The sequence below is a fragment of the Lathyrus oleraceus genome, chromosome 1 (genome assembly GCF_024323335.1).
Source record: "Lathyrus oleraceus cultivar Zhongwan6 chromosome 1, CAAS_Psat_ZW6_1.0, whole genome shotgun sequence".
In the NCBI taxonomy this organism is placed as follows: Eukaryota; Viridiplantae; Streptophyta; class Magnoliopsida; order Fabales; family Fabaceae; genus Lathyrus; species Lathyrus oleraceus.
The window spans coordinates 3,784,723-3,795,571 of record NC_066579.1 but is presented as its reverse complement, the minus strand read 5'-3'; positions in this window follow the sequence as shown (position 1 = coordinate 3,795,571).

The window sequence follows — 10,849 nt, the reverse complement described above, 5'->3', positions numbered from 1 at the left end:
GGAAATTTAAGTGTCATGATTGAATTAATTTTGATGTTGGATGGTGTTCTGAAACTTTTCAAATAATAGTGCAAATGTTTGCCGAAGAAATAAGGGTGATGAATCATGATTTAGGAACATTGCAATTTTATGCTAGTTTGATACTTCCACATGTTTTTATTTATTTAATTATCTTGATAGGTTTTTATGATTTTGTTTTTTCAATTTTATTAATGTTATGAATTGAAGAGAAGTTGCAGCACATTGTCTAACTATTTTTTCAATTTTTTTTATTATCAGGTGAAACTCATGGTTGCTCCACCATTCTTCTGAGAATGAATCCCTGATAAAGAAAATTATGGGATATGGACTGGTTTCACTAAATAAGATCGACAATATATTCATGCAGTCATGGATTGGTACTATTATTGGCCCCCCGATGTAAGTTGTTATATTCTCTGCACTCCGTCTAATCAAATGCAATGGAAACCTTTTGCAACATTGTAGAATTTATTACTTTTCTAAGATTTGTGAGGTTCTACAGTTCCTTTTTTTTCACAATGTACATCATCCATGTCAACTTGTGCTTGCGAAATTCCTGAAGTACTTTTATCAACATGACTTGCATGAACCAAGAATCTGGAGAGGTAGTTAATCTTTTTACTAACTTATACTGTAGTGATTGAATATACTCTAATAAATATCTAAATTTACAGGCTGAGCCAAATCTGTTTCCCATGCTTGCTAATTGGAAAAGAGAGTCTGCAATGGAAGATAGTTTACTGCAATTGAAGAAAGAAATGATGTCTCTAGAAAACCGGAAACTAGCTCAGCCTCCTGAACGTGTGTCACTCTTATTTGTGAACGTTACGACTTGCTAGCGTTTTTATAATTTTGTTCTCCATTATAGCAATTTCTATCGGCACAAGTTTGGTTTTTGTTGTTGTTGTTTGCTAATTTTTTTTCCTATAGTATAGATCGTATGGTTAGTTTGTTAGTTGAATACAACACGTTTTTTTTCATTCTTGTCCAAACTTGTGAACATTGACTGTCTAAGTAATACAAATAGTATTTTTTTAGTGTTATCAACTGCTTTAATAATTTGTAGAATTCAAATTGAAATTCACGACGCAACTTGTAATTTACATCAGTTTCCTACCTGCCGCAATTTAGAACGATGGTTGATATGAAGGGTTTAGAAATAGTTGCAACACAGCATGGCGATATACGTTTTTGCAACAGAACCACATCTGTCCCAACTCTCCTTTTGAGGCGGTTCAAACCTCTGTAGATTGCCAAAATTAATAGTAGGAACTTGTCAATTTTCTTGTAATGAGAATTTGGAAATAAGTTCAAAGAATTAATGTTGCCATGCATGACGGGGGATTCCATATTACCTTATCCACACAAGTCTTTCCAAATTATCATAATTTGGTTTGCATTGTATGACCTCCTTCAACAACTAGTTCAACCACCCTCCTCCATAGCAACCAGTTATGCAATCTCTCATTTCCCCTTTCTTCTAGTAGGCAAAGATTTGCTCTAAGGGGTGTCACCTTAATTGCTAAATAGCCTTCCATATTAAAAGTTTCCCGCATATTGTAGGTTAGCCACGGATTCACCACCACCCCCACATAAGCATTATGAAACTTTCTCAACTCCTCTTTGTCTTCAATGGTGAACTGCAGAATAGGAGATGGTGGCTTCTCAACATAAGCACTTGTTGAACCAAATTCTTCAGATGAGTTTTGTTGCACCGACGACCTTTTTGAAAGGATGATTACCTCATTTATTTCTCCAAAGCTCTTAAACTCTTCAAACATGTCTCTTGCAGAAAACGTATCTGAGAAAGATGTGAAGAAGAAGGAACTTATGACTTGCTCATGATATCTGTTCTTGTTGTGTTCTCCATTCGCATTGTCCAACCTACTACTTTTCCTCTGCATGCTTATCTTATTCTTAACAATATGCAATCTGCCACGCGTTTGTAACCAACCATATAAAGTTGGAAGAACCCTAGAGATGTAAACTAGAGACAAGGGGGACAATATCTTATAAAATTGGAAACAATTTTCTCCTTTGTTAAACTTCCTTTTCATTATTATTCACTATATTTTCATCAACTACAAACAATATAGATTAATTTACTTATGTTTTTTCAACGCGTTATGAAACAAGTCATAAAATGTTGTTTTACCCTTGGAAATAGACATCATAATCATAAATAGGGATGATCTTGAACATTGGAAGAATACAAGGTCGTCCATGCATAAAGAGATAAGCATCAACTTAAAGTTTACATTGGTTATAGTTAATAACACTTTTGCTTTCATAGTAGAAAATCCACCATATTTGATGATTGAAAAAAATTTCCGCCATTATAATTACCTTTTCCTAATCATATCTAATTTCCTTTCTATTTTTACCAACTTTGTGTTGGGGTTGGTTGAAAATATACATGTAGAAGAGGTCTCACATCCCTTAGTTCTGTGAATGAAGAGAGAGTCCAATGCTATATATAGGATACAAATTCTTTAAAGCCTCACATCATTTAGTTTTATGAAGGAAGATGGAGTCGAAGGTCATATATAAGATTCAAGTTATTCATTCCAAGATGCACCATTCAAAAACACTTTAAACTTGTATTTGACTTTCTTTGTTCTCTTATACTTTTGTATTAAAGTGTTGTGAGATGTAGTTAAATATTTGTTTTAGAGAGTGTAGATGTACTGAGGGTCTGGGTTAGTTGAGGGTATATTATGTGTAGTGACAATTTTCACATAATATTATTCTTTAGTTGTCTATTGACAACGACCGTAATTTTTTCTCTGGTTTTGGAGTTTCCACATTATATTCTTGTGTTGTGATTATGTTTCTCTTTTCAAATACTCATCACATACTCTTAGACTCCCCAACACTGGTATTAGAATCGTCGTTCGAGGAAGGGATCAACTGTTTGTGTCGAAAGACTTCCTGACATGGTGGTTAGGAGGTGTATTTCGTTGAAGTGCCTCTGATGAGATAATGGTGTCTCTCAATGAGGGTACAAACATGTGGATGAAAGAGCTTCCGCTTGAGGGGGAGTGTAGCACCTCAAATTTGCACCTACCTTTTTGTACATACATTTTCATATTAGGTCATAACATTAACATAGTCCACTCCATAGCATTGCATTGTCCATTGGCCCAAGTGCAAGTTCAACTGACAAATTAGGTCAAACTGGTCAGGAGATCAGTCAATCAAGCAAGCAAGTACAATTCCCATTGAGACAAGGCCCTAGGGTTGGTCCAACATGTTTACCTGACCTAGGGGTCCTTTGGAAGTGGTTTGGTCAAGGATTTGATGCTCATAAGTCATCAGTCATTGCTCAGTTCACCAGAAACCCTAAAAAGTCAACTATGGTCAACTGTGGTCAATTGTGCCTGATTTTTATGATTTTCAAGGTGAGAGATGGTTTGAAAGGGTTCATTCATGTCCATACAAGTCTCATTTGGCATTTCAAAGATCAAGATTGAAGAATTTGAAGTCAGACAAAAAGTTTCCAAAAATGGCAGGTGACCTGTAATTTTCAACTGCCAAAAATAGAAAGTTTTTCTCCTCAAATTTACATCATCATACAAGCTTCAAGTGAAATTTTGTCCAACATGAAAGTTGAAGATCTTGCTCTCACCTTTCCAAAAAGTCCAAGAACACTCATTTCTCATTTGTGGTTGGCAAGTTATGATCAAATCATTTTCAGAAATTTTTGAACTTCAAAGGGGCATATCTTCCAAACCATTTGGCCAAATTAGGTGGGGTTTTTTGCTACAAGTCATATTTGATGTGCTCTATCCAAATATTTCATCACAATTCACCAAAAATTTTCCAATCAAAATGGTCTTTTTCCAAGTGCATGAATTAAAAAAGGGGTGAGTTGAAAAATGGACTTTCAAATAATTCATTTCCAATGCTTGTTACCAATTACAATTGTTCTGAAATCATATTTGGAGGTTGTTTAAGGCCCATTTTCGTGCATTAACATGCACCCCATGCATTTTTGGTTGGTTTTTAGTAAATTGTCAAAAACACTTCATTAAGCCAAATTCCACTTACCACTTCACTAACCATGTTTAGCAATGTTAATCCAAGTATATATGGCATTATTTCAGACTCAAAACCCTAGCCACATTTGACAAAATAGGGATCCAAATTTTTTGCTCTCAAATTTTCTCTCATTTCCTTCCAAATTTTTTCTCAAATTTCTTCAAGTGTTTGGTTCATTCGTGCTCTGTTCATCATCAATCCTCATCACTGAGCAACATTTGAGCCATAATCCCCTGGAATTCGTGCTACTACAAGCAGAACCGAGCGTTCTTCAATGGTGAAAGTTGAAGGTTGCTGATTCGAGCTCAACTAAATATCCAAAACCTTTCCATTCACTCATTCAAGGATGCTAGAACACGATTGGAATCATTTCTGGACTTGAAACACACGAAATCACAAACTGCTCATCAAGAGGTGAAAATTCGACTCTCCCTTTTCTTAAATCCATCATGAGATACTTGTAGATCTTTCTTTTATGATGATTCTGAGCTAAACATTTCTTGATTTCGTGCCAAAATGAGAGAGAACGAGGGTTTTGAAGTTTCATGTTCATGATGAAATTTGCTCGATTTGTGCTTGATATGTTGTTGTTTGATGAATTGATTGTTGTTTATTGATGCTTGATGATGGATCTACACGGTGCATTTCTTAATTTTCATTTCTGGAACTTTTTATTTTTTCTGGAAAATCACGTTTGAAGATGATGATGATCATCATGCTGTTCTTCATTTCTGGAGAATTACCTGCGGATTCTCCTGCAGCATTCATAGTGTTAGCTGCGCATTTTCCTGCGGATCCTGGGCATTACCTGCGGATTATGGCTGCATGGGGGTAGGGTTAAGGGCGTGCGTGTCAAAAGTTCAAGTTATTTACAAGTTTGCCACTGCCAGTTTAATTATTTCATTAATTCAATTTCTTTTCCAATATTTATTTCATTTTGGCATGGCATCTTAGAAAAATCATAAGTCACTCATTTTTTATCCATTTTTCATGGGATTTTTTGTGGAATGCTCCTCATGATCTCTAGTTTTTTATGATGTTTTTTCCAGATTTTTTGCACGTGTGAATTTTTAAATGTGCTAGGGTTTGCTCATGTTGTCCATTTTGTGTATGTCTTGCCAAATTGTTTGTGAAATGATGATACATAATCCAATGCCTCTCAAATTTTTTGGGCTTAAACTAGACATGTTCATGGTGATTATGGTATAGAGTTTGTAATTTTGTCATTGCTGGTTGTAGAGATATGATTTTTTGAATAGGGGTGTGACAATTTGTGTCACACCATGCATGTCCAACTTCATGATTTTAATTACCTTGCCTATTGAACTCAAAATGGTCTGATTTTTTGCATGAACATACTTATGGATGTTAAGAATACATGTGAATTTTTCTGGAATTTTTGGAAGCATTTCCTATTTGATTGATAATTTCTCCCCTGTTTGACCAAATTGTTGACTTTTGTGACACATGATGCCATATGATTTGTGAAATTCTCATGCTTAATTGGATGGACTTGAAATTTGACATGTGCATTGTGAACATCTTGAAGTACATTATGGCTTTGATCCCATTCATTTATCTTGTGTGGTTTCTGTTTTATGATTAATTGAAGTTGGTGCATGTTTTGATGCTTTGTATGAGTATGCTTGAACTTGCTTTGCCTTTCTGAATTTAATTTCCCTACTTCCTTTGATCCAAATGAGCTGAAATTTGGTATGCCTATCATGTTGTGGATGATGTTTGATCATGATTTATTTGAGGAATTTTTGAAATGTTTATGATTGGATTTGAGTTGAGTCATTCTGTTGACTTCTTTGAGGTTCTATTTGCCATGCTTTGACCTAATTTGCTTGTGAAATGATAATGATGAATGATGTGAATATGAAACCACTTGGGTTTGTTTCTTGATTGATTTGTCTTGACTTTGGGCACTTGTCCCTTGCTGTTTTAAACTTTTTGTCTCCTTTTGACCCTAGGCTTGTCCTAGTGGTCTTGTTGCTCATGTTTAAGCTTGTTGTTTCAGGTTAAGCAGCAAATGCTTCAAAGAGATCAATACAAGTTGAATAAGTTTGATTGTTTATCATGAACTAACTTGTTTGTTTTGTAGGTTGCTTAGCTCACTTGCTTTGAGCTTGTGCTTTGCACATCTGATTGACTGTGTTGTCTATTGGTTTATGCTGTTTATTTTGAATTTGTGTCTGGTATACTAATTGTGCTTGACTGATTTCAGGTACTTTAGTTGCTATTAGTTCCTTGTGAACTTTGCTTTGCTTTGCTTGATAAGAAATTTGCATTGAGGTATAATTTCCTTACTCCATGTAGTCTGGAAGACCTGGCCTGTTACTTGGCCAGGCACCTGTCTGAAGCCCTCCTTAAGAGGCAATGTTTGTGACTGTTTACTTTTGTCCTTGTACATACTCAAAGACCTCCTAAGTGAAGAGGCAATTGGCAGATACAAGGGATGTGCAACCCATCCCCTGCTATTCTGTGTGTCATCTACTTTGCTCACACCACTGTGTTGATGCATTGCAGATACTAACCCAAGATCTTGTACAGTTGTACAGTGGAGTCAGTATCAAATGTGTAGAAGGGTTCCCGCTTTCTGAACCCACACATTCTTGTCTTAAGCTCTCCCAGGCCAGGGATAAGAGCTGTGAAGTCTCATCTTCACTCACCTTTCATCAGCTTCACCCTAACTCTCAATGTTGGGGTTAAGAGCTAATATTACCCAGTTACAGTGGTTTGTTTGTTGAGGTTGATATGACCCCTCGACTAAAACCTAACCTTGATTGAGCCCATTGCTTGCATATAGTGTGTGCTACTTGTGCTTGTGTGTTTGCTTTAGCTTGCTTCCTGTGCAAGTTAGGTTTAGTTTGGCTTGCTTCCTGTGCAAGTTAGGTTTAGTTTGGCTTGCTTCCTGTGCAAGTTAGGTTTGGTTTGGCTTGCTTCCTGTGCAAGTCATGTTCAGGATAGGCTTGCTTCCTGTGCAAGTTAGCTAGAAACCTTAACTTAGGGATGAATTTGCATGATAACATCTAGGCTCGAGTCGTAGTCTCCCTAGTTGTGTCTCCCTCTGTTATCTAGTTAGGCTAGTCCTGTATCCCTCCGTAAGGGAACTACGTCGCCCTGATCCTCATACCAGATGAGGTACGTAGGCAGGAGATTGAGCTGATCTCTCCGGGCGCCTTTTCTTTTCTTTTTAACCTTTGTGTCTCCACACTCTCTGTGTGTGTTTGGTTCGGATGCTGATGTAAGTCCAGTGATTGGCATTCGGGCTCCACGTTTGCCCTTCTGTGTGTGTTTCGGTTCGGATGCTGATGTAAGCACAGTGATTGGCATTCGGGCTCCACGTTTGCCTGCGTGTTGTTTTGTTTGTGTGCGTGTTAGCCGAGCTACGAATGCTCTGATTCTCCTTTGTCCGAGGAGATACGTATGCATAGGATACGATATCCTAGCGAGCATGTGTCGTTTCCCCAGTCCGAACTACTTTGACTCTGATGTCTATGCCTGATAGACTAAGTAGGCCTAGGATGCGAGATCCTGCCGAGTCAGTCTTGTGTGTTTCTTGTGTCTCTTTCAGCCAGTGTGTGTGTGTTTGAGCAGTGTTTTAGCAACCATTTTCCTTCCTATTGTGCGTGGATCCCGTCGAGTACTAATACCTTCCCTTCGCATAACCGACTCCCGATCCCATTCTCTTTGGTCGCGAGACCATGCTTTTTCCAGGTTTACTCTGAGCGTTTCCTTTCCCTCTTTTTAGGATAAATAACGCACGGCGGCGGCTCTGTTGTTTTCGTTTCCCGCCGGTTTTTCGCGTAATGCGACAGGGAGCATAGTGGATGGACTCACACTTGGAGGGGAGATTGTTTAGAAACAAATGTGAGTTGTGTTGAGAAATAAGTGAGTTCTAATAAGTCTCACATTGCATAGAAAAGTGGAGGTCAAACACTTTATCAGTAAGAGAACCTATACACCTATCCCCTTAAGATTTTGCATTGAAATGTGGCGTATCTCTCTCTTGTGCTCCTGGAGCATTAGTCCCATTGATGTTCCCGATTTTCTCGGACTCCCAACACACATTGCCTATGAATAGGTGGAATGTTTGATTTATAAGAGAGATAACTCATTTTGTTGAAAAACAAGTGTGAGTTATGTTGAGAAACAAGTGTGAATTCTAAGTCTCATTTTAATTAGAAAAGTGGAGGTTGAGTACTTTATAAATAAAAGGATCCATACATATACCACCTTAAGATTTTGGATGAATATATGGTGTCTCTCTCAATTGTTTGGGTGAGCCTTTGATGTTTAAATAAATGTTTGATCAAATGTGAATATTTTCTCCTCATGATAACCCATCCGTGTTTGATCAAAATGCGTGTATGAAACAAATAGTTGTGTGTATGCATGGTTTGTTTTTACAAGTTTTCAATGAAAAAAATTATATTATAAACACCAGTCAAATAATGTCTTAGTAGGAAATATATATTGATTTTTCTGTATAGAAAACATATAGAAAAACCTATATAGTTGAGATGAGAAAAAGAAAAAGAGAAATGATATTTAAATAAAATATTAATATGAGAATCTATGAGAAAAAAATGAAAAAATGAAATTCATTAGTGTGACATTTGTTTTCTACGTTAATCCTCGTTCACTATAAAACAAGAAAGTCGGAAAAAAAGAACAAAAAGATAACATAGAGAGTCGTGCTAGATTTCATAGATTTAGCCACCCAAATTCTATAAAATGCATGCTTCTGATTTACTAATATGTAAGCAATCTCAGTTGCTTTTGTTTCATTCTCTATCTTCTTTGCATCACCAATAACTAACATACAAATGGAATGGATTTCATGCATAATTTTCATCGTAATGACACTTGGTTTGATATGTGCATGGAGGGTGTTGAATTTGTTGTGGCTTAGGCCAAAGAAGCTAGAGAAGGTGTTAAGAGAACAAGGTATTCATGGTAATTCATATAGGATCTTGGTTGGGGATGTTATGGATCTTTATAAGATGGAAAAGGAAGCTAAATCCAAACCCATGAATCTCTCCGATGATATTGTTCAACGTGTCAGTCCCTACCTCCAAAAGAGTCTTAAAATTCTTGGTGTGTTTGTTCTTTCATCAACCTTGTTATTCTTAAAACTCATGCCATGTCATTTTTCTAATGTTACATAATTTTCTTGTGTTGTACCTTATTTTGATTCATGTGCATGCATGCCAAATTTGTCTTTCAATTATGAAGTGCAAAATGATTTCCCTTCTTATAGAGTTTATGATAATTGCATGCAGGGAAGAATTCTTTTATTTGGTTTGGAACAAAACCAAGGGTGGTGCTTACAGAACCTGAGCAAATAAAAGATGTTTTGAACAAGATCACTGAATTTCCAAGGACTAATTATAAAATTTCCAAGTTACTAATTAGTGCTCTTGCTATTCATGAGGGAGAAAAGTGGAGCAAGCATAGAAAACTGATCAACCCTGCTTTCCATTTAGAAAAATTGAAGGTTAGTTTCTATGAAAGATATAATAAAAAGTTGCATTAAATGTTAGTTCTTACTTTGTTAATAGCTAATTGGTTGAAAATGGTGGAGTTACATTAATTGTTTGAAAGATATTTTTAACGATTGCACTACAGATTATGACGCCATCTTTCTTCATAAGTTGCAATGATTTGATTAGCAAATGGGAAGAAATGTTGTCTTCAGATGGGTCATGTGAAATAGACATATGGCCTTCACTTCAGAATTTGACAAGTGATGCTATTTCGCGAACAACATTCGGAAGTAGTTATGAAGAAGGAAAAAGAATATTTCAACTTCAAAAAGAGCAATCTTTCATTCCATTATGGATGTAAGACTAATTCATTTAGTTTTCATTTTTTTCTCTCTAATATATATAGTTATTTCTCTAAACATTTTTGTTTGCAGGTTTGTACCTACTACTTTCCATAGGAAGATGAATGAAATCGACAGAGATATAAGATCTTCGCTTAAATATATAATCAATAAGAGGGAGAAAGCACTAAAGATAGGTGAATCTACTATAAATGACTTACTGAGTATTCTTCTTGAATCAAATCACAAGGAGATTGAAGAAAATGCAAACGACAAGAATGTGGGAATAAGTCTTGAAGACGTAGTCGAGGAATGCAAGTTGTTCTACTTTGCAGGACAAGAGACTACTTCAGTTTTGCTTGTTTGGACAATGATGTTGTTGAGTAGGTACCCTAATTGGCAACAACGTTCAAGAGAGGAGGTGTTACAAATATTTGGCAACAAAAAACCAGATTTTGATGGCCTAAATAATTTGAAGATTGTAAGTATTCTACTATAGTTTGAAGATTGTAAGCTTATAACCTTAATACTTAATGGTGGCGTGAACATTTTTGTGACAGGTGACCATGATTTTGTATGAGGTTCTTAGGTTATACCCTCCCGTACTTGAACTTGTTCGGAATGTTGAGAAAGACGTGAAACTTGGAAACCTAATATTACCTGTTGGAGTGGAAGTTTCGTTACCAATAGTTTTGCTTCACCATGACTGTGAACTTTGGGGTGATGATGCTAAGACGTTCAATCCTGAGAGATTTTCTGAAGGAATTTCCAAAGCAACAAATGGTAGACATTCCTTTTTTCCATTTGGAGGGGGTCCTAGAATTTGCATTGGACTAAGCTTTTCCTTAATAGAAGCAAAGATGGCAATAACAACCATTTTGCAGCATTTCGCATTTGAACTTTCACCAACCTATGCTCATGCTCCATCCTCAATGGTTACTCTTCAGCCAC